Source organism: Quercus robur, chromosome 8, assembly GCF_932294415.1.
Source record: "Quercus robur chromosome 8, dhQueRobu3.1, whole genome shotgun sequence".
NCBI classification, from domain to species: domain Eukaryota; kingdom Viridiplantae; phylum Streptophyta; class Magnoliopsida; order Fagales; family Fagaceae; genus Quercus; species Quercus robur.
In genome coordinates, this window is record NC_065541.1 from 37,894,217 (window position 1) to 37,920,510 (window position 26,294).

Below are 26,294 nucleotides of genomic sequence, written 5' to 3' on the forward strand. Positions count from 1 at the left end.
CTACAGTGGAGACATGACAGGTATGCCTATTCTTTATAAGTACACTAATGGTACATGTGAACAGCATTCTCTTGAATCTCTTCCTGCTTATTGTGGCAATGAACAGTACAGCTCAAATGTAAGGCTGACTGTACCTCTTGATGAAAATTGCTAATAATGCTGTTCTAGGCTTCCAAATAATAGGAATAAATAAATGAAGGCAGTTGGTCTGAGTTAGAGACAATCAGAAAAAAGTACAATAAATACAGAGGAGGTTCAAATAGGTAACAATCAGACTTATATTGGATACAATGTAATCACATATCAGCGACAATAAAAAAAGTATTAATATGACAAACATGAAATGTGCCTTAATTTACGAGAACCACAGTAAGAATACTAGAAACTTCTGCAACACTGATAAAGAGAAAACAAGAATCATGAGAGCACTTATTCTATCCACCATTATCGGCCTTCTTCAATGGTACATGTTACTTCATTCAAACTTTCTGGTTTAGTAGTAGAAGAAGTTTTGCTAGAAAGGGATCTTCTTACAACATAGGCTGGTTGTTTAGGAGTTGGGAGAGTTGCAGCTTCACTACCAAGCATGAAAACTACATTCGACATTGTGGGACGATCACTTGGGTCCTCTTGTACACATAAAAGCCCAATGTTAACACACCTCAAAAATTCGTTTGCGTTACAAGTTTCATGTATTGTTTGGTCCATTAAATCTAAAGCCTTGCCTTCTCTCCACAATTTCCATGCCTGGGACAATTTGAAAATTGAATTGGCAATAAGTAGAGTGCAAGAAAAAATAAAAATAACCATATGTACTTAATGCAACATACGTTTTCTTTGGTTTACTAATACAACATACTTACATAACCTAAAAGACTCAAACCATGCTCTGACTGGTGAAATCCCGTGTTCCTTTTTCCACTGATAACCTCAAGTACAACTACTCCAAAGCTGAAGGCATCAGACTTGATTGAGAAAAACCCATCCAATGCGTATTCTGGAGACATGTAACCGCTGCACAACAAAAATTGTTTAAATTTTCAGTGAATTAGGGAGCATAGATGGGAGAACTGACAAATGTAATTCAAAGTCTAAACAAAGAGCTTTCATAATCAACCATCTGCATCAAACTTACTAAGTTCCAACTATTCTAGTTGTGGTTGCCTCAGTTTGTTTGCCTCCAAATATCCTTGTCAAGCCAAAGTCTGAAATCTTGGGGTTCATCTCCTCATCCAGTAGAACATTGCTTGTTTTCAAATCTCTATGAATAATCCTCAACCTAGAATCTTGGTGAAGATAGAGCAGCCCTCGAGCAATTCCCAAAATAATTTCAAAGCGTATCTTCCAGTTCAGTAACACACATAGCGTCCGATCTTTCATGCCATTTTCCATTTTAGAACATTTTTAAGTAATCATATTAAGCAACAATATAATATGCAGTACAAATATTTAAACTTCAGGTTTAGAGTCTAACCAAATAAAAAGGAGTCTAAGCTTTTGTTTGGCATGTATTCATATAGTAAAAGTTTTTCATCTCCTTCGATGCAATAGCCCAAAGTCTAACAAGATTCCGATGTTGAAGTTTAGCAATTAAAACAACCTCATTCTTAAATTCCTCCAAGCCTTGTCCTGAACCACTTGAGAGCCTCTTTATAGCAATTTCTTGTCCACCTGGAAAGGAACCCTGAGAGAAAACTCCGATAAGCACCATCCATCATTAATCAGAAACTAATGTTTAAAATTAACTATAATGAATACCAAAAAGGTTAAATTACCTTGTAAACAGGCCCAAACCCCCCTTGTCCAAGCTTTTTTGCATCTGAAAAATAATCCGTAGCTGCTAGTATGCTTTTCAAATCGAAAAAGGGTACATCTATGCCTTTTTTATCATCTTCTCTAAATTGGCCCGAGTCTATCAAATCTTTGACTTGTCGCTCACTGTCATATAGGCGAAATGCTGCATTTGCCTGATTTCTTTCCCTGTTAACTGATTCTAAAAGATTAAATTGAAATTTCAGTCTCTTGCTAACTGTATGGAAGAAACAAAAATATTTTCACTTTGACACAAGAAATCAAGAATATATGGTTGTTTTCACACTGGTTACCTTGTCCTTTGGCCACTTTTTTTCTTGTAAAATAATAAAAGTAACAGCATGCAATAACCATCAAAGTTGCAATAATCATCAGGATAATTGGATCAAATTGCTTCTTCTTGTAGGAAGATCCTTCAGACTTTGTGTGATCATCTTCAAAAAATGAATAGAACAATGAGTAATAAGTTGACAACATTATGTATATAAATATAGGTACTAAGTTGCATTGCCAAAATAAAAATTAAAAAATAAAAAATAAAATCAGGTTTAGTTTGTTTTTAAGTCACAGGAGTAAATGCTATATTGTTCTATGATTCTGTTTTATGTGTCCAAAACAAACAAAGTATGTGAAAGGTGTAAGTGCTTGTTAGATGGATCCTAAATGATGGTGATGCCAAAAGGGGATTTGGTAATCCAATGAGTGTTGCACATTTCGAGCCAGTGGATCAAAACATATATGAAAATCGATGGAAAAAGTACGCTTGCCATGAAGTTCTGGCTGGCTTGACTTTTTGTTGTAGCAGAGGATACATGAATGAACAACAACAACAACAAATAAACTCAAAACCCAAAGGTCAAGAGATGATTCAATATAGGTCTGTGTTAATATATATCAGATTTTTTTTTTTTTTTTTTTTTTTGAGGAAAAATGAACAAGTGGGTGCCTAAAATTCAAAATTCCCTTCTGAAATGAACTGTCACTATGTGCCACAACCACCATAATATGGCAAGGAATTGTGTTATTCTAAACTGAAATTACGTTTAAGTATTAGAACAAAACACTTGGCCAATCATGTTGCATATGGAATTGGGTGCATAGAATTCCCAATTTTGCCGGGCCAGAAGAGGAGATTGGAAAGTAGCCTTACCCCTTCTTCTTCTTCTTATTATTATTATTTTTAAAGAGACTGATTTCCAAATTCAAACCCAGGAAATAAATATCACGTCACTTTTGTTGGTGGAAAACACTTGTCATCACACCAAGGCTCGACTGAGCTAGTGCTGTGCTAGAAAAATTTTAGCCATTAAAGACTGGAATTGATCAATCAACCCCCAGTCCCCACATCCTGCAAATCTGCTATAGTGCTATATAGATTCCATTATAAACAAGAAGAAGCAAAAATTAAGTACCTATGACAGAAAGACCCACACGGACATAGAGTTCTCGGGCGTCACTGCCTCCATCGTTTGACTCCTGGATATTGTTGACATCCTCTGACCAAATCCAGCAGGTGGCCGTATTAGCCTTTGTACGGCTCATTTCTGTACTTTGAAATGAATAAGCCAGGCAGCGACAATCGCTAAGGCATTCCACTCTGCATTCATGTGCACTCTGCTTATAAATTCCATTGCCACCTTCGGTTCCCACTCCAGTTATATTCAACATCGTGAAATTATCACCCTTGCGACATATGGAGTAGTTTCTAGTGCACCCCTCTGAATAAAACCCAGAATTCCAATGATTTAGTGCCTTAGGCTGAAACCCATCTAAACAGTTGCACATTGGACTTTTCTCAATATTGCAGCTGCCAAAGGAACCACAAGCATTATGCACGCTGCAATTATCTCTTGGTTCCATACGGGTCAAACTCCATGAGGCAGGGGCTGTATCGTTATCCAACTTATAAAGCTTTATATGACCATCAAGATCCATTACCAGTCTCATACTGTAATAATCAAACCGTCCAGGGGTAGTACTTGTAAGAGTCTTATTCTTAATCTTATATTTCGATTTTCCAGTACCCGGTGCAGAGTTAGAGAGCAAGTTGGATATTGCTGTAAAAATAAGATTGTTGTCAGAGTTAAATAACTCTCCTGATAATCCACTTTTCCAGTATGGAATTGCTCTATACTCAATTTTGTACTGGTTTCCTCGATCTTGGTCTTGCCGGAAAGTGTAGTTCCCTGGCGCAGGGTCAACTTGACTTTTCCACGAAGTTAAAGTCATCTCTGCATTCATCTTCATTCCAGGAAGAAATGTATCAGTTGGATTATCAAAGCTTTGCCAGAGAATTGTTTCTGAGCCAGCTTGACCTTCAATAAGAACTAAGTTCCCAGAATCCAAGAGCTTCACTGTCCTATTAAAAGAAGTTGATCCGCCGATCTTAGCTGACCATAACTTTTTAGTATTGTCTAGTACCTGTAGGTCGCCATTCTCTGAAATAGTAAAAGCCCCAGTGGTTTTGGACGGTACTGGCTCAATACGGTTGGCAACCCATACAACTACCATTGGACTTGACTTGTAATACCATATCCCTACATATCTTCCATGCTTAGAGCTTCCACTGGGGGTGAAAAAACCAAGCTCAAATCTTTTTCCGGCTGATACAAGAGATTCTCCCTGGCTGTCATTAATTGGGTTGCGAAATGTTAAGGTATCTCTAGCAGAGCAAAATGAAAATGAAGATAGAAACAAGAATGTGTATATGGTACAGAATGAAATATGAGTTGCAGACCATGTGAAGGCCATTGTTATTCTGGTTTTGCTGCTTGTGGATTCTGTTATGAGAGAATGTGGTAAGTTGTGCGCACGGTTGTGGACTCGTAGTTCACTTTTGTGATGGCCACGAGGTCTTCTGCTACAATCCAAGTCTTCTAGCTAAAAATTACTAAATCTTGTTTCCTTTTCACTGAATAGTCTACGCGCTAAAAGTTGACTTTGGTCAGGAAATTACAATGTAAGTTTCGGTTTGCATGAGGCAGGTGAAACAGGTTAGCTTTTTTCTATGAATTGTTTCTTGGAAATAAGGAAACCTTGCTTTTAGCAATTGACATACATGATGCTGAATTGTAGCACACTTCAATTCATTCAATTGAGAGTGTAAAAATCAACAGGAGATAGATGATGTGATAATCACACTCCACCTTGAGAATCACATGTAGCGCACAATTTTGTAGATATTTTAGCCTATGGCAACTATCTACTTATATGACAAAGTGATAAATCATAAATCTTTTCTTTTCTTCTTTTTTTTTTTTACTTTCTTTTTACTAGGTGTTAGGGTTTGGATTGAGAACTTCCATAACAATGCAATAACGATCAAGTTTGTGATGTGATGATCAATGATCAAGATCGCAATTATTTGAAGATTCAACTCAAAAAAGATATTTTATCTGGATTTCAACAGCCTTAATTGATCAAACAAGAAGTTTTGATAGACTTTCAATCTCTTCTCAATTGGTCAAAATATGATTTTTGATAGCTATTTGGTTGTGAATTGATCAATCGAAAATCATGAAAACAAAATCTAACATGTTATAAATAAAGGCAGTCACCTTGGTTTTCGTACCCTACTTTTATAACATCTAATAGGCTTCTTATTATAAACTCAACTTCACAATGTTTAAAGAGGTTGTAGCACCATACACAGAGACAACCCAAACCAAACCTAATTTGTTCAACCTGAAAGCTTGAAAAATCATTATTCGCTACAAAGTTGCTACCATAAGTTTATCAACCCAACACATAACACTAATAATTTAAGGACAAAATTGGCTTCTGCCCTTTTCAGGCAAAATAAATAGTATTCCACCCCCTTTTCCCAAACTAATTAGGAAAATGTCTCTCTTTTGAAAATCGACTTTCTTAAAATCGAGTTAAGTCCTATAGTGACGTTTTTAAGGACCTATAGTAGCGTTTTTGAACTCAAGCCCCATGAAATCAAGTTAAAGGTAAAAAAATTGCATGTAACTCGACTTCATGAAAATCGAGTTACAAAACGTCACTATAGGTCATTAAAACGTCATTATAAGCTCCTTAAAACCCCACTATAAGGCTCTAGAATTTTTTTTTTTTTTAACTCGATTTTGAGAAAGTCGATTTTCAAAAGAGGGGCATTTCCCTAATTAGTTTGGGAAATGGGGTAAAATGCTATTTATTATGTCCGAAAAGGGCAGAGGCCAATTTTGTCCATTAATTTAAACATTCAAAGGTTGTTGGAGTCGGTCTGAAATTCTAGTTGTGAACATAGATGGGCTATTCTTGAAAGGGTTAATGTACAAAGAGTTCAAACATTCTAAAATTGTTATAGGTCAACAAGGTAGTGTAGTTTCTAGGGTAAAGTAAGTTTAACTAGATCTTCTTAGTTGGGCTAGGTTACCCTCAAGAGTGCTTTTTCCTTTGGCGTTTTTTCAATTAGTTTTTCATTTTGTTACCAAATTTGAATTTTTATTGTCTCTTGCTTTACTCTTTAGTTTTGGTACTTCTTGCGGTTACAATTTAATGAACTTCTTTTTTTGTGTGCTAAATACAATTAAATTAACATAATTGTAATCACTAATTAAATGGGCATAATTGGGAGAAAATGGGCAAATGCCCTTTTCTCCCAAACTAAGCAGCATTTTGCCCCCTTTTCCAAACTAATTAGAGAAATGCTCCTCTTTTATAACTCGATTTGAGATAAATCGAGTTAAAAAAAAAAAATTCTAGAGCCCTATAGTGACATTTTTAAGGACCTATAGTGACGTTTTAAGGACCTATAGTAGCCTTTTTTTAACTCGACCTCCATGAAATTGAGTTATAGGCAATTTTTTTTTTTTTTTTAAACTATAACTCGATTTCATAGAGATCGAGTTACAAAACGCCACTATAGGTCCTGAAAACGTCACTATAGGCTCCTTAAAAACGCCGCTATAGGGCCTAATTTGATTTATCACAAATCAAGTTTCAAAAGAGGGGTATTTTCCTAATTAGTTTGGGAAATGTGGCAAAGAGCTGCTATTTTTACTCAAAAAGGGCATTTGGCAATTTTTTCCGGCATAATTGTTAAATAGTTAATTAATTGACTAAAGTACACTTTTAGTCCTTAATGTTTGGGATTGTTTTCCATTTGGCTTTTTATGTTTTAAACTTTTCTTTTTGGCCCTTCACATCTGATTTCATTTTCATATCTCTGTCAACCACTCCTGATATTAATCTCACCATTAAGTGCCACATAATTGGCATCCATTAAGTCACGTTACTCATATAATGATCGTATCACCAGATTATTAACTGAAATCGTATCACCAGATTATTAACTGAAATGAACAACAAGGGCAATATGAAAACCAAATCAAGCTATAAGAACCAAAATGAAAATAGTAACAAACTTTAAGAGTTAAAAAAATGTACTTTAATCTAATCAATGAATTTAAATAAGATTTCACATTAGGCATTAATCCTGAAGCAAATAGGAGACTTGAAGGTAATCTTTGAGTAGTTGATGAGCTAGATCCATGATATTAAACCAAATAAGCACAAATCATTAGAGCCAAGCTAAATTATCATTGAATTGAAATTCTAGTCGAAGGATCTTAGTTTAAATAATAATAATAAATCCTCCCAATTTATGTTTGTCCTGAATTGACAGATACAGAAGAAAACAAGATTAAAAAGTATGAAGTTATAAGCTGTCTTTGAAACCAAAAAAGGGTATTAATATCTCCTGAAGAAGTCCATAATTTTGGGTCACGACTATGTATAGATAAGAGAGGAATACCATTAATCTGCAGTTTGAGTGGTAGTTTCTTGGAAAGTAAGAATATTAAAGTAAAAGCACCTTTTACCATCTTTGGAGAAAGAAAAAAACAGACTAAAAGCACTTTTAATAGCAGGTAGCAGGCAATACGTCAAAGGCCTTTGCAGTGTCTAAATAATGTTCACTACACCTATTTCATGCTGGTCCAGTCAGTGTTCACATTACCAGATGATAGAAGGATACCAGCCACTCACATTTTCCGCGTGCGATGAATGGATATGGTTTAGGCCTACGCGTCCTCTAATTAACATGAAATTTGCATCTTGTTTTCCTATAACAAGATTTTCCTGTTGGAAATATTGTCCAGTGTAGATTCGGGAATTGTTGAAAAAGTTTAAGTTTTTTGTCTCAATTTTTTTTTTTTTTTCTTTCAAATAATTTAGCTTTTTAAGAAAAAAAAAAAACTAGCCTCTAGCTTTTTTTTAACAGGTTTTACATAAAAGTTACTAAAAACTATATGTTTTTTTATATATACTATGCAAATATGCTATTAAAAATAAACAATTTCCAAACGGAGGGTCGTTGTATATACTCACATGAGATCCATCCCTATGTGAGGGGTTGTTGTATATTCTCATTACACCAAAAACCCATAGGTCTCAAGTAGGGACGAAACCAAGATTTTTGGTTAGAGGATGTCGAAGTATAAGCAAAAAAAATTATCATGGAATTCCAAATAAGCATTCATTCAATATTAACAAACTATTAACAAATACAAAGGCACTAAATCATTTTTCGTAATACATTACAATGCAATCATTTACTTAAAAAGACAAAAACACAAAATACCATTATTTCTTACTATAGTAGAGCATTTGCATTAGTTTGTGCAAAAATTATTGTCTAATTTAGCATAAGAATCTATTTTTTCTATTTTACATACTCACTTTTCAAAATACCTCACATCAGATTATCTATTTTATAGTTACACTACATTAATACTATTTTCCTATCAATCTTTTATTAATATCCCAAATCATATCTCTCTCTTCCTCAACCAAAAATCACTACCTTCAATCAAAAGAACTACTAAAATATTCATTTGCATAGCTACAATAACTATGTAAATTTACACAGTTACACTAAAACAAATATATTTTTACACAATGATAAATAGACTGATGTGGGTGTATTTTGTGGTTAATTGGGCAAATTTAGAACCTTATGCTATTTTACTACTAATGCTAATACTCTTACAATCAAATCAATGTAAAATTAGAGGTAAGGGGGGCCAGGATTTTTGAAAGAGAGGACCTAAGAGTGGCAAAATTGGACACGACCCACAAACTTGACACAACACGACATGAAATTAGTAGGTTATGGGTTGCGATTTGATGGATTCGTATCATATTCAGGTTGACACAAATAAATCGGTTGGGTTGGTGTTCAACCCATAAAACCCATCTAACCCATTTAATTAAATGACATTTTACCAATATACCCTTCAAACCCTAGGTATATAAACTTATTAGTTGTTATGGTTTATTTTCTTTGACATATTGTGATTAATTATTTGTGATACTGAAATATGCTTTAATTTTGAATGATTATTTGTGATGCAGTTATTCGTTAGTTCTGAATTTTATATTAAAAATATTTATTTGTTTGTTTTTTCATAATTTTTTTTTTATTTTGATAAAATCTGATAAACAAGTCGACACGACTAACCCGTTTAATAAATGTATCGTTTTAGGGTTGAGAAATCTTGACACACTTAATAAACATGTCGGGTTAATGTTGACTCATATAGTCGGATACTCATGAGTTGACACAACACAAACCCGACACACGAACACGAATTATCATCTCTAAAATGACCCAAATATATAAAAGTAGAGAATATACCTACCCTTTTTTTCTTAAGGTCATAAGGGGCTCCCATCTGGCTCCGTCCTTAGGAATGGCAATGGGTCGAGTTCGGGCTGGGTTTTTCAATATCCGAACCCGACCCGCGGGTCTTAGCCCGCGGCCTGGACCCGGCCCATTTACTAAACGGATTTTTTTTTCCAGGGCCGGAACCCTTTAAGACAACCAGATTTGGGCCCAATCCGCAGCCCAACCCCCCAAAAAAAAAAAAAAAAGAAAAAAAAAAAAAGAGAGAGAATTGAAGCCTATACAGAGTCTAACGAAAATCTAATCACACTTTCTTCTTTTTTCCTCCTGAAAATGCAATCTATCAAAACTCAAACAATTCCTCTTTTTTCTCACACTTAATCGATAACCAAACAAAGCCAGAAAATCACAATTAACAAACCCAAAATCACAAACACAGAAATCATTGAATATACATGTTTAAATAAAAATAATTACAACATTTTCTAGGCTATTTTCTTGCCATCCAAACGGATCCAAGATCTAATAAACCAACCCATTTTCTCAGCTTCTTTTCTCGATCGAATTGCAGAGACAGTACAACAGTTAAATAGATATTCTTCAACAACAAGTTGTTTGGGGGTTTGGTGGCTTTGAATTCGCTGAGGAACAGTGGGGGTTTCGATCAGAGGATGAAGGAAATGTTGAGTACGAAATGTCCATCGAATGATGCTGCACCTGCATCGCCTGTGTACGGGTTTTCTAGGCTTGGTTGGGGCTATCGTGGTGAGAAGAGAGGAGAGTGAGTGAGGCTCGGTTGTGGCTGTGGTGGTCAGAGGAGAGCAGAGTGAGTGAGTGAGAGTGGGAAAGGAGAGAGAGAGAGGAAAGTGGGGCGGCTGAAAAATGTGAAATGATATGAGATGGTAGGGTTTATAACTGTGTGTGTGTGTGTGTGTGTGTATATATATATATATATATATATATATATATATGAGGGTAGTTTAGTACTTAAATTATATAACCGGGTCGGGTCGGGTCGGGTCGGGTCGGGTCCGAGTTCGGTCCGGGTTTTTATTAAAACCCAGACCCATAGGGTTTTTTTTAAAAAAACCCAAACTCAGCCCTATTCTTTATCGGGCCGGGCCGGGTACCCACGGATAAAGCAGAAATTGCCATCCCTATCCGTCCTTGATCTCGTGGTATATTTCACAAAAGAAATATCCCACAAGTTAACCACAGCGTGCATGTTGTCAATTGGTATGACATGTGTAAGAAAGACTTAACACAGTTTCATGAATTGTAAGTATCAAATGTTGAAGATGATAGGCCAAAAATGTATTGACCCATTGTGATGAATTAATTGATTAATTAGCCAAGTTTATTAATTAATCAAATTAACATACAACGTTGTAACATAAACAAATCACCAATTAAACTAAGTATGCAGCGGAAAATAAATTGACACGGTGATTTGTTTTCGAACGGGGAAAACTTACACGGCGAAAATCCCACCGAGTGATTTTAAGGTCACCACTCCCGATAATCCACTATTATCACAACAAACGGTTACAAGTAAAGGAATCTCAATACCTTATACCAACCTACAATTGAACCCTTACCCCAATACCCAATTGGAATTGTTCTATAATGACAATCTCTCCTTGTAATGCACGGCTCCCAGTACGTGACTAACTAATTATGCGAATCCCAGTACACGACTTCAATCACTAACTAAAGAAGGTTGTTGGCTGCAAAGTTCTTCAGTTCATCACACGATGAAGATTGAAAAGTTCCTTGGTTACAAAACCCTACAGTGCACAAACACAGCAACTTCTTCACAAGAAAGATAAATTAGGACAAATTCTGTCTCCAGTCACAATTTGCATGAACAAACTTTGCTCAACACTTGTGTAACTTGTGTCTCTTTTGACGGCCCTTAAAATAATCATTTTATATGTTTAGGGTTGTAAAAAAAGAAAACTCAAACATACAATCACAAATTGGATGGAAAACAGTCCTGTAAAACTGAATTTCATAAATCTCAACAGATACCCTATCTGTCGAGCTGTTGTCGAGCCATGGGCTAGAACAGCTCTTCAAGGCTCAATAGATGCTAACTGTCGAGTTTTAATGAATAGCACTTTTCATACTTGAATCTTGGACATACTTGCATGACTTTAATACTTGAACCTAAAACCTTATTTCTTGAAACATTAAACACATCGTAGATCTATCCAATTACAAGTAAAGTGCATTTTGTCAAAGGATTAGCCAATTACATAACACAGTGACATATGTTCCTAACAAGTGAAACACATATGTCCTAACAGAAGAATATTGACATTGTTTTGCTTGATGTCTAATATGTTGATATACTAATATTTATGTAGCTAGGCCAAAAGCCTTGTAATTCAATTGATACAATTTAATTCTCTCAACAAATATATCTAAAATTCAAATCACCCCCACCCCTTCCCCCCTACCCTCCCTCCGGCCCCTCCCCTAAGGCCCCAATGAGAGAGAGAGAGAGAGAGAGAGAGAGAGAGAGAGAGAGAGAGAGAGAGAGAGAGAGAGAGAGAGAGAGAGAGAGAGCATTCATAATGGGTTCTCTGGACAACAACCCAATATGGCAAATGAACCCAATAAAAACATCCACATTTGCTTCCATAAACATTAGCCAAAATACCATTTAGCTACAGTACCCTTGTTTATTTGTTAAGAAAATATAAAAAAAATAAAAGGAGAGGAGGATGGAAATAATAATAATGAATATTTAAATAAATTGAATAGAGAATAGAGAATTAGATGCGTATATTTTAAAAAGTAATTAGCTAAAATAACAAAATGTCTAAATGAAAAAACATTCCCTGGATTTTAATTCTTCCACAAAAAAAAAAAGGCTATTTTAACACATCAAAAAGTCACTTTATCTATTTTAGGATGGCATTTAACAATACAACTTACATATCTCATCTTCTATTTTATCATTACAATGCATTAAAATATACTAAAAAAAAAAACTCACTAGTATTAAAAAAAAAAAATGCAAAACCTAGCCACCACCCACAGCTTACCACCACCATTCACAACCAACCACCACCCCCACAACCCACCACTACCACAAAAAAAGCTAACCCATCACCACCAACCACCACTAAAATCAACCAAACATCACCAAAACTTAACTCAACCAACACCGGCCCAAACCACCAACCCAAAAAACTCAAAATTAGATCAACCCAAATCACCAACCCATAAAAAGAAAATAAAAAAATAAAATCAAAATTGCAAGGTCAACAATGTTGGCAGCATGGCAAGAGGCAAAGAGTGGGAGAGGGACAACTGAGGGGGAGATAGAGGTGAAGGAAAGAGAGAAAGACAAGTAGGGGAAAAAAAGAGAGTTTGGAGAAGTGGATAACTGACGAGGAGAGAAAAGTGATAGAATATAATATAAAAAAATAATTATTTAAAAAAAAAAAATAATAATAATAATAAATAAAAACTAAGAGCATTCACATCAAAGTTGCTAAAATAGCGAACTAGATGTTAAAAAATTTGACTTTTGGCACCATTAATATAGTGATTTTTTTAGGGTTTTGGGTACTAAAATAGCTCACCATTAATATAGTGGGTTTTTAAGGGTTTTGGGTGCTAAAATAGAGTCAAATTTTTTAACACCTAGCTATATTAAAGTTCCAAAGATGGCACTTTACTGTAGTTAGATGGTAATTACAATTATGTTATTTAATGGTATGTTTGTATAAGCTAGTACAAAATGGTGTTTTGAGTTTAAAATGAGTGTTTTTTAAAAGGCTATGAGGAGTTGATGTTGTAAAATGAAATTTTGAATTTTAAAAACACGTTTTTAGCCTCCCAAAATGCCTTACCAAACGGACCCTAAATATGTGTGTGTGTGTGTGTGAGAGAGAGAGAGAGACATGAGTGGTAAAAGAATGAATAAAAAAAAAAATAATGAATATTTAAATGAAGTGGTAAAATAATAGAGCCTTTGAAGTTTAGTATATTGTAAAATAATATATTAAAATAGATAAAGTAATTTTTTGAGTTGTTAAATCTAAATTTTTTAGAACATTTGCGGTGAATGTTTTAAGTAAAAAATAGAATGGTGTTACAGTACACTTTTACTAGAGTACTCTAGCACCATGCCTTTTTTTTTTTTTTTTTAAACATATGGCACATCTGATGTTGGTGGTCTTGTGGTATTTGGTGTGCAAAAAAATTAGCATTTAGCACATCCATATCCACCAAATCGACTTGTATTTTTAGTTCTTTCTTTTCCTTCCTTTTTTTTTTTCTTAATGAATAACTTTATGCAAACCAGAAAGAAGAACCAGCTATAGTAGGGACAAGTACAATCAGCAGCAATACTGTTCAGAAGAACTGAAGAACACCAAATCAACACTATCTATAACAGATATTCAACTCACACAAACTATAAAATCAAAGAAGAACTAGTTGCAAACATAAATAGTCACTAGAAAGTAAAATCTATAGTACTACATCTCCTCAATAACAGAATACATACAACAGGCAAGCCAAGATACTATCGTGCAAGAACAGAGTAAGGAATTCTCCAAAGGTAGCAGAAGGCGCAACACAAAATTGCGTTTTTCGATTATTGAAAATAAGATTGAAAAGAAGGTAGCAGAAGGCGCAATACTATTAGAATGTTTCAACTACTAAAATTTTATGTTTCTTTGGTTTAGATGGAATATTGGATAATTCATAATACAATTATACTACCTATTGCGTGAAATTCGACCAGTCTGTCCCATTAGAACACTTTCCAAATGGATTCATATGACTGCATTTGAGATGATCTACAATGCAGACATGACATGTATGCCTATTCTTTGTAAGTACACTAATGGTAAATGTGAATATGTAGGATATAGCATTATATTGAATCTCTTCCTGCATAGTGCGGCAGTGAACAGTACAGCTCAAATGTAACCCTGACTGTACCTGACCTCTTGATGCAAAATTGCAAATAATGCAATTCTAGCTAGGCTTCAAAATAATAGGAATAAATAAACGAAGGCAGTTGGTCTGAGTTTGAAACAATTAGAAATCAGAGAAGTACAATTACTACAAAGGAGGTTCAAATAGTTAACAAACAGACATGCTTTGTATACAATGTTATCGGGGACAATAAAAAAGTAACAATTTGATAAACAAGAAATACGCCTTACTTGTTCCTATGAGAACCATAGTATGAATACAAGAAACTTCGGCAACACTGATAAAGAGAAAACAAAAATCCTGAAAGTCTCCATGCTATCCACCATTATCGGCCTTCTTCGATGGTAGCTGTTAATTCAATCGATCTTTCTGGTTTTGTATTAGAAGAAGAAGCAGTGCTAGAAAGGGATCTTCTTACAACATAGGCTGGTTGTTTCGGATATGGGAGAGTTGCAGTTTCACTACCAAGCAAGAAAACTACATTCGACATTGTGGGACGATCACTTGGATCTTCTTGTACACATAAAAGCCCAACGTTCACACACCTCAAAAATTCCTCTGCATTGTAAGTTTCACGTAATGTTTGGTCCATTAAATCTAAAGCCTTGCCTTCTTTCCACAATTTCCATGCCTAAGACAATTTGAAATTGAAATTGGCATTAAATAGAGTTCAGGAAAAACAACTATATGTAATTGATGCAACATTTTTTTTTTTTTTTTTTTGGTTTACTAATGCTACTTACATAACCTAAAAGACTCAAAGCATGTTCTGATTGGTGAAATCCTGTGTTCCTTTTTCCACTGATAACCTCGAGTACAACTACTCCAAAGCTGAAGGCATCAGACTTGACCGAGAAAAACCCATCCAATGCGTATTCTGGAGACATGTAGCCGCTGCATAACAAAAATTATTTAAATTTTCAGTGAATTAGGGAGCAGAGATGGGAGAACTGAAAACTATTAAAGTCTAAAACAATGACTTGCATCAAACTTACTAAGTACCAACTACTCTGGTTGTTGTTGCCTCAGTTTGTTTGCCTCCAAATATCCTTGCCAAGCCGAAGTCTGAAATCTTGGGGTTCATCTCCTCGTCAAGTAGAACATTACTTGTTTTCAAATCTCTATGAATGATCCTCAACCTAGAATCTTGGTGAAGATACAGCAGCCCTCGAGCGATTCCCAAAATGATGTCAAAGCGTATCTTCCAGTTCAGTAACACACATAGTGTTCGATCTTGCATGCCATTTCCATTTCAGCACATGTTTTAGTAATCTGCTTAAACTTAGATATGATACACAGTACAAATATTTTAAACAGCAGGTTTAGAGTCTAACCAAATAAAAAGGAGTCTAAGCTTTTGTTTGGCATGTATTCATATAGTAACATTTTTTCATCTCCTTCAATGCAATAGCCCAAAAGTCTAACAAGATTCCGATGTTGAAGTTTAGCGATTAAAACAACCTCATTCTTAAATTCCTCCAAGCCTTGTCCAGAACCACTTGAGAGCCTCTTTATAGCAATTTCTTGTCCACCTAGAAAGGAACCCTGAGAAAAACTCCCATAAGCACCGTCCATTAATTAGAAACTATGTTTTAAAATTAACTATAATGAATTCCAAAAAGGATAAATTACCTTGTAAACAGGCCCAAACCCCCCTTGTCCAAGCTTTTTTGTTTCTGAAAAGTAGTCTGTAGCAGCTAGTATGCTTTTTAAATCGAAAAATGGTACATCTATGCCTTTTTTATCCTCTTCTGTAAATTGGCCTGAATCCATCAAGTCTTTGACACGTCGCTCGCTGTCATACAGGCGAAATGCTGTGTTTTCCCGATTTCTTTCCCTATTAACTGATTCGAAAAGATTGAGTATAATTTCAGTCTCTTGTTAATTGTAAGGAAGAAACCAAATTATTTTCATTTTGACACGATAATAAATGGTTCTTTTCACACTGGTTACCTTGTCCTTCGGCCAGTTTTCTTCTTATCAAATAATATATGTAACAGCACGCAATAACCACCAAAGTTGCAATAATCATCAAAGTTGCAATAATCATCAAGAAAATTGGACCAAATTGCTTCTTCTCGTAGGAAGATCCTTCAGGATTCGGGTGAGCAACTTCAAAAATGGAAGAGAACAATAAGTAATAAGATGAGTAGCTACATTATATATAGGGAAAATATTATTACACACATTCTTATATACAGACTTGAAATACACTAAAATCATGACTTGAAATCATGATTTTTAACTTAAAAATCGTAACTTGAGGTCACGATTTCAATATATTTCGAGTGTGTGTGAGAATGTGTAATAGGGTATTTATAATAAACACGGCAAGTATGCATATAAATATAGGAATGGCAATGAGCTGGCAGCCACTGCTATTGCAGGTACTACATAAAAACTAAAAATAAAAATAAAAACAGGTTTAGTTTGTTTCTAACACGGGAGTAAATGTTCTGTTGTTCTATGTGTCAGAATTTCCTTCTGGAGTTAAAATGACACTATGTGTCAGAACCATCATAATATGTCAAGGCATTGTGTTATTCTGAATTAAAATTAAGTTTCACTACTGAAACACAGCACTTGGCCAATCATGTTGCATATGGAAATCGACACTAAAGGTCATATACAGTGCATAAAATTCATAATTTTGCGGGGTTAGAAGAGAAGATTGGAAGGTAACCTTACTGCTAATTATTATTATTATTATTTTTTTTTTGGTAAGGCTGATATCCAAATTCACACCCTTGACCTATCATGTCACTTTTAGTGGTAGAAAGCACTTGCTGTGTTGGAAAAAGTTTAGCAATTAAAGATTAAAATTGATCAGTTAATCCCAAAACCTGCAAATCTGCTACATATATAGATTCTATTATAAACAACAAGCAGAAGCGAAATTAAGTACCTATATCAGAAGAACCCACACGGACATAGAGGGCTCGGGCCTCACTGCCTCCATCTTTGGACTCCTGAATATTGTTGAGCTCCTCTGACCAAATCCAGCATGTGGCTGTAGTTTCATATGAATAAGCCTTTGTATGGCTCATTTCTGTTCTTTCAAATGAATAAGCCTGGCATTCACATCTGTCAAGGCATTCCTCTTTGCATTTATCTGCACTCTCTATGTCAGTTCTGTAGCCACCAGGGGCTTCCACTCCCACTATCTTCAACAAAATGAAGTGATCACCCTTGCCGCATATGTTGGTGTTTCTAGTGCACCCCTCTGAATAAAGTCCAGAATTCCAATTATTTAGCTCCTTGGGTTCAAACCCATCTAAACACTTACACATACGAGTTTCCTCAATATTGCAGCTGCCAAAGTTACCACAAGCATTAAACAGGCTGCAATTATCTCTTGGTTCCATACAGGTCAAATTCCCTGAGGCAGAGGCTGAGTCATTATCCCTAGTAAAAAACTTTATATGACCATCAAGATCCATTACCAGTCTCATACCGTAATAATCAACCTGTCCATGGGTGTCAAAAGTCATATTCTGATATGTCGGTCTTCTAGTACCTGATGTATAATTAGATAGCAAGGAGGACATAGCAGGGCAAATGACTTGAGAGTTATTACCATAAATATTGTTATCAGAGTGAAAAAACTTTCCTGATAATCCACTTTTCCAATGAGGACTTGCTCTATTCTCGATAATGTACTGGTTTCTTCGATCTTGGTCTTGTAGGAAAGTGAAGTTACCTGGCGCAGGGTCAGCTTGACTTTTCCATGAAGTTAAACTCATCTTTGCGGTCATCTTCATTCCAGGAAGAAACGTATCAGTTGGATTATCAAAGCTTTGCCAGATAATTCTTTCTAAGCCAGCTTGGCCTTCTATAAGAACTAAGTTCCCAGAATCCAAGAGCTTCACTGTCCTATTAAAAGAAATTGATCCGCCTCTATTAGCTGACCACAATTTATTATTATCCTCCTGTACCTGTAAGTCACCATCTTCTGCAATAGTAAAAGCCCCAGTGGTTTTGGACGCTGAATTGTTGCGGTTGGCAATCCATACTATCACCCTTGGACTTGACTTGTAATACCATATCCCTACGTATCTTCCATGCTTAGAGCTTCCATTAGGGGTAAAAAAACCAAGCTCAAATCTTTCTTGGGCTGATACAAGAGATTCTCCCCCGCTGTCATGAATTGGGTTGTCCAACGTTATGGTATCTCTAGCAGAGCAAATTGAGAAGGAAGTAAAAAACAAGATTGTGTATATGGTGCAGAGGGTATAAGCCATTTTTGTTTTGGATTTGCTTATTGAGGTTTCTTTTATGAGAGAATGTAGAAAGTTATTCGCTCTGTTAAGGACTTTTAGTTTCACTTCACTATGTGATGTACTGATGTTCACGGGGTCTTCTGCTAAAATCCAAGTCTTCGATTTTGTTTCCGTCTCCCAAAATAGTCAACGCGCCTGGAAGTTGACTGGGTCAGTAAGTAACAATGTTAGGTTCAGTTTGCATGAGACAGGTGAAACTGGTTAGCTTGATTCTACGAACTGTTGTCATGGTTATGAGGAAACCTTGATTTTAATGATTGACATACACGAAACTATTTATGTAACCCACGTCAATTTATCATTTGAAGGTGTAATATCAATAGGAGATAGATGATAATATGATAATCACACTCCACTTGGAGAACCCCATGCATTGCACAAAATTTTGCACATATATATTAGCCAGCTACGGCAATTATTTACGTTCACAATAAATTTGATAATATTTTTTATAATAATTAAGTTGGCAAATTTATATTAGTTCTCGTTCTCAATCAGGTTCATTACTTACATTATTTTTTTTACTTACTACTAATAATCTACCACATCAGTAAATGTCATATTTTTGTGTCTATAAACTTTCTCAAAGCAATTATCTACTTATTATATGACAAATGAAAATCATAAATATTTAATTTCACTTTTGTTTTTTCTACTTTGTTTTTATTAGGTATTACATTTTAGATTAACAAATTCCATAACAATGTAATAATCATCAAGTTTAAAATGCGTTGATCAATTATTAAGATCACAGTGTGAAGATATAGCTCAAAGAAGACATTCTATTTGAATTTAAACTGTCTTATTTGATCAAATAGCAAACTTTGACAGAATTTCAATTTCTTTTCAATTGATCAAAAGAGGACTTTTTTTTTTTTTTTCGATTGTAATTCGATCAATCAAAAATTATGAAAACAGAATCTTGCATGTTTTAATTAAAAGCAACTTCCTTGGTTTTCGTACCCTGCTTGCATAACACATGAAAGGCTTATTTAGAAATTCAACTTCACAAGGTTTAGATAAATTGTAGTTGTGCACCATACACAGATATAATCTAAACCCAATATATTCGATCTGTGAGTTCAAAAAATCAATATTCATATCAAGTTTAGGTTAATATTTAGCTATTTCAGAAGAGAGAATTTGAGTTTATATAACACACTCAATTTGGTTATACATTTGAATGTGTCTGACAATTATCTGAGTAATTGATTATTACAAATTCTATCTCTTAGGGCTTTAATCTCATTTAAATTTTGGTTTGTTATAAATTTTTTAATACATTTTCTTTGTTTTGGTTTTGAATCATGTTTTTGTTGGGTTTTGTGCAGAAAAATTATTTATTTTATTCATTTTCCTTGATTTATAAATTTTTAAATAAGTAATATGGTTTTTGGATATAGGATGAGAATGTTTGGATTTTAAGAAAGTTTGTTTTGGTGAATAATTGTCAATTTCTAATGTACTTTGATGATACACAAAATTTTGAAAGTAAATGTTGTTTACAAATGAATACCTCTCTACCTTATCTTTTTTGAGATTTTTTTTTCATCTTGATAATATAGAAATTGTTTTAAATATAATGTGAGTATACATACATATATATATTAACTTTAAGAAAAATATTAACTACTAATTCGGCATTAATCCTAAATCAAACAGGCAACTTGAAGCTAATCAAAATATATTAGATTGAGTAGTTGATTTTCTCCACACACACACACACAAAAAAAAAAAAAAAAGTAGTTGATGAACTTGGTGCATGATATTAAACTAAACAAGCATGAATCACTATTAACTAGAGTCAATCCCAATTACCATTGAACTAAATTTCTTGTGGAATGATCTTAGTTCAAAATAAAAAGAAGGGTAAAATATCATTTTCGTCCCTAAACTTTTATAGAAGATTTTTTTTCATCCCTGAACTTTTAAAAGTTTGTTTTTCGTTCCTAAACTTTACAAAACGTTTTACTTTTCATCCTTCCATCCATGAAAGTTAATTTATGTCCTATGTGGCATAACAAAATGATGACGTGGTATCTTGGACCAAATGATTTTATTTATAAAATTATAGATATATGGCAAAGAGTTATTGGCACACATGGATTAAATATTTTGTGATATGGCATACTTTCAAACTTATGAGGCATTTTAAAACAATAAAAAAATAAATTCCAACTTGTATTTATGTTAAGAATTTATTAGGATTTAAAATAACAACTTAAAACACCAAAACATTTAAATAAAAAATAAAATAAAATAAAATAAACCAGTTCCAGCTGTCTATCTCTAATGACGTTCAACCAAAACTTCCCAGATCTTTCATTCATTTTTTTATGTTTTGATGGTTTTTTTGTAGGGTTGTTTTTTTTTTTTTTTTGTGATATGATTAAGTTTTGGATCTTAGTGTGTTATATAATGTGAGGCGTGAATAGAGGAAGGTTTTTTTTTTTTTTTTTTTTTACTTTTTACTTTTATTTTTTTTTAGAAAATACCACATCCTCTTGTAGCATGGACTGGTGTGCAAGTGAGGGCAGAATTTTTATGGACAAGGATGAAAGTCTTTGTAATTCGTAAAGGCCACTATTTATTGGTTGCTAAGAAACCCACTACTTTGTTGTCATTGTCATCATCTCCTTCTTTTTCCCGTGCTCTCCTTCTTGTTTCTCTAGTGCTTGTCATCATTGCAAAAAAGGATGAACATTTGGATGGATTGAAATGAAACTGATGAGGACATGTAGGTGGGTGGTGGTTATTGGAGAATAGAGCTTGAATTGGTGCTAAAGCGAGAGATTGGGGGAGATGAATAGTCGGCTTAAATTAGGGATTTTGATATTTTTGGTGTTTTGAATTTTTATTTTAAATTTTGATAAATTCTTACATTAAAATTTGACCTATTATATTTTTTATTTTATTTTAATCCATGTGTGCCAATAAATCTTTGTTATGTGTCCATAATTTTATAAATAAAATAATTTGGTCCAAGTCAGATATCACATCATCACTCTGTTGGGCCACATAGGACATAAACTAACGAACATAAACGGAAGGAGGAAAAGTAAAACATTTTGTAAAGTTTAGGAACAAAAAATAAACTTTTGAAAGTTCAGAGACAAAAAATAAAAACTATTCTAAAAGTTTAAAGACAAAAACGATATTTTACCCTAAAAAGAATAATAATAAATCCTTTCAATTTATGTTCATCCTGAATTGAATGATACATAAAACAAGATTATATATATATATATATATATATAAATAAAAATAAAAAACCAAACAAACAAATAATAATATCTCTTGAAGAAGACCATATATATATATATATATATATAAATAATGGAAGCTCTTTCTTTCTTTCTTTCTTTCTTTCTTTTTTTTTTTTTTTAGAATGGAAGTAAAAAGCACTTCTTTTGTTTTTTTCCTTTTTGAGAAGACGAAGTAAAAGCACTTTTATAGCATGCAAGTAGCTGGCAACACGCAACGGTGACCAGTCAAAGCTCAAAGGTCTTCCCTAGTCGTCGAAGTTATTTTTACGCTGGTCCAGTGGTCCTAGCTGCTACAGTCACACAAAAAAAAAAAAAAAAAAAAAAAAAAAAAAAAAAAGTAGTTAGGATATCAGCCACTCACATTTTCCACATACCTATGTACGATGACGATGATGATTGATGAATATGGTTGACGACTTACCATCAAAAAAATATATATATATGGTTGACGACAACGCGTCCTCTAATATTTTAATCTGAAATTTGCATGTTGTAATTCACTATTACAAGATTTTCCGGTGGAAATATTATCAGGCTTAAGAGGCATATATAATCATATATTTATCTATGCGAACAGAGGAATTAATATCCCACAAGCAGACCACGGTGTGACATGGATAAGAAGACTTGCAAAATTTCATGAATTGTAATTATCAAAAGCTGATGAAGTCATAATTGATGGATGTCGTACTAGATAAATAAATAAATAAAGGAAATATCACTATTGTTAATTGTTAATAAAAACACCCACACTGGCTATCTAAACGTTAGCCAAAATACCATTTAGCTACAATATATGCCTTCCCCAAAATCAATAACTACCGTACTCATCCTCTTATTTTACTGATCCTACTATCCCTTAAGCTATTGAACTATTAGTTGGTTTGGTCGTGCGTTTAGGTGTTGATTTGTAGGTTTGATTTGGGTTGATTTGTGGGTTTAATTTGGGTGAGCCTATGTTTATTGTTGAGCAAAAAGAGGAAAACTATAAAAAATAAATAAATAAATAAAAAAGAGATATGAATAGGAATAATAATAAAAATGAATATTTAAATACACAATCAAATGTGTATGGTTTGAAAAGTGAATGGTTAAAATAGGAAAATGTTTAAATACAAAAACACCCTTTGAGGTTTGGGTTAGTTGCGAAAATACCCTATAGGATTTCAATTTTTCCATAAATATTCCATATAAGCTAAATTGAATCCTATAATTAACTTTTGTTAGCTATTTTTTATGTTGTGACCATCACCTGATCAGTGATGCAAATTAGTTCTTCTCAATGTGGCCATGTGATGTTTAGGTGGTTTTTTCCATCCATAAGAGCTAGGTGAAGTTAGTTCCAATGTTCAATTTGGGGAGTATGAAAACCTCATAAAGTTATGAGAAAGAATTAAACCATAAGGATTGTTTTGTGCAGTTGGTCATTACAAAAAGTAGGTAATTATCATAAAATAGAAAATAAATTTTAGGAAAACTAATGTGAATGCTCTTACTTATTACTTAAGGTTTAGAGAATTCGATGTTGTATATATTACATCTTCTAAATTTAGAGTCTTTTTTATCTTAATGTTAAAGAAAAAAAAATTGAATTTCGTCCCTCATGTTATATAGATTATCCTATTAACCACATTAGCATTTTTTATTAATATTTCTATTGATTTTTTAATATTACTTTCTCCTTTTTGTTATCCTTTTATTTCCTTTCTCCTGATTTCCATTACACTCTCTCTCTCTCTCTCTCTCTCTCTCTCTCTCTCCAAAGACAAATTGAATTAGCCCTTTATTCATTAGTTTGAATCTATTTTAAAATGCTATTGATTAGTTTATCGCTTATCAAATTGAGCCCTCCATGCTACCATGAAATCGTCAATTGGGCGAACAATGTGGGAGGGAATTAGAATTAGGGGGACCTCAATACCATGCAGGTTTTGAGGAAAGCTTTCGCCAATGTCGATATGTCCGAGTGGTTAAGGAGACAGACTTGAAATCTGTTGGGCTTCGCCCGCGCAGGTTCGAACCCTGCTGTCGACGTTTTTTGTAAAAGCCTTTTTTTTTTTGCGAAATGGCGAAATGGCTAATGTAATCACAGATATAAATATAATAGCTTCTCTCCTCTCTAGTCTTACTTTATGAGATTTTGCTTTTACATGTACAGTTGTACACAAAGCACTTTGACCCATAATCCCGCAGTTTGGGTCCATCCCCATATCTTCTACTCCCCATTCTGAGTTTTCTAGTTCAAGTTAAGATGGGCTGGTTCCTTTGGGTTTTCTCGCTCCGTCATGTTTAATAATCGTTTATTTATTAGGCGACAAATAAAAGTGGACTACTTGCACCTTGGGCCTCAAAACCCTTCGCTTCTAGACCCATTTGCATCACCCTAAACTTAGTGGTCATTATATGCATCTGCCCTTTTTGTATTTCTTCGAGAGTTCGGGATATAAATCATATTACATCACTAACCATTGGGCTACTATGGTATCTGTGGACCTCAAAAAACTTAGACCTTGTTGGCTGAAGATATCTTAGTCACGCTTAGACCCAAAAAAGTTTGAGCACATGTAAGTTCCAGACTTTCAGGTTCAGCCTACCAATTTACATTTTTTTCTCCAAACCACATAAAAAAAAAAAAAAAAAAGCCACAGAGCAAATTATAGGTAGCTCTTTTTTATATTTATAAATATAACAGTTTTATAACTAACGGCATATCTATAATAATTTTTCTTTATTATCAAGTTGAGATACCAATTAATTTTTTGTATAAGCCAAGTTCAAACCCCGAATTTTTTATTCAACAACAAGAATTTTTACCAACTGAACCAACCAAAACCCAATTGGGTAAATTATAATTAGCTTAGACTCGAGTTCAGGAACAAATGGGTTAAATTGCAAATACTCTTTTCTTACACATTTAAAGTGGTAACAAATGAATATCTTAACCATCAAATAACTCTTAAAAGAATTGACTTCACTTAATAAATCCAACCCTCTAAAATGAACAAAATACCACCAAAACACCTCTTGAAGACCACCTTAATAACCAAAATACCCAGCATTTAAAAACATATTAGACACAATCTATGAAAGTTTCCTTAAATGTCCCCAATTCATTCATGCATCTCTTAAGGGTAAATGTGCCACTCAAACAACATGTTGAACAACAGCAATGTTGTCCAGACTTCACAGGTCACTACCAATTGTCAATTGTCAACACATTTTCTAGCCACTTGTGACACTTTCATTTGTCAACTCATTATTTGATAATTGGTGTCCATTATTATCATCATCTATCATCGTTTGTTTCTCTCAACATTCATTTCATGTGTTTCATTCTGATCACATTCTACCATCTTATATTTCAAGTTTAAGTTTTCACCTTAATTAAATTTGAGAGGGATGTTACTATGTTAGAGATATTATGGCTCAAACTCTTTATAAATCAATATATGTGTAAAGCAAGCAAAGTAATCTTAATTTTACTTATAGTGCAAGTAATACAACTCTAGAGCTAATCTTTAATTAAATATTTTAAAAAAAAATGCTATTATATATATGCATCCTAAATTAGCTTTTCTTTAAGAAAATATTATAAAGTGAAGAACCCTTGTGAATGCAGGTCATCAACAACAACTACATTAATTTTGCTTATGCATTCTATTTCTTTCTTTGTTAAATGAAAAGCTTGGTCCAATTTATTAATAATAGTAATGATGATGACGATGAATGTAGTGCTTTTTCTTTTTCTTTTTTTTTTTGAATTAAAAAAATTGAAGAAAAATTTCAAATCAAAACAAAACTTATTATATTTCTCGAGTTTGATAAATTTTCACTAGTTTTGATCCATTTTTAAATTTATTAGTTTTTAGCTAAGATTATGCCGATATAAGATAGTAAGTCACAATTACATGATCAAATGGTAATGTACGTTTTATATATATATATATATATATATATACACACTATTGTGAAGCTAAGAAATGTATTAATTGATCAATTCCATTAGTCTTTATTCCTTATTGTGCATAATTAGGAAAAATTTTGTTTTTTTGTTTTAAAGTAAAAATTAGGTAAGGAAACGTAACATGTTCGTGTTCATGAGTAATGCATGTCCGGTAATAAAAATAAATAAAAAAGGGTCGTGTACGTGTAAATATATTGCGGAAACAAAATGCGGGGCCCAATGTAGGCGCGTCATACATAAATCAGGAGGAGTCCACGTGGCCTTACTCAGCTCCACATAACGAAACGAAATCAAATCAGACCAGCTCAGCGAATCGGAATCTAAGTGCTATGCTATGCCACGTGGATGAAACTTCATCACCGAAGCAGAGGAAGCAA

General features: G+C 33.8%; 1 non-coding gene and 1 pseudogene across 1 annotated transcript; one reads left to right on the plus strand and one right to left on the minus strand.

Annotated features, from left to right (window-relative positions):
- Positions 1-258: 258 nt before the first annotated feature.
- Positions 259-18,744, minus strand: LOC126695421 (uncharacterized; annotated as a pseudogene).
- A 5,161-nt stretch (positions 18,745-23,905) lies between these two features.
- Positions 23,906-23,987, plus strand: TRNAS-UGA (transfer RNA serine (anticodon UGA)). Its single transcript has one exon. It is a non-coding gene; the product is annotated as a tRNA-Ser (tRNA).
- Positions 23,988-26,294: the final 2,307 nt, after the last annotated feature.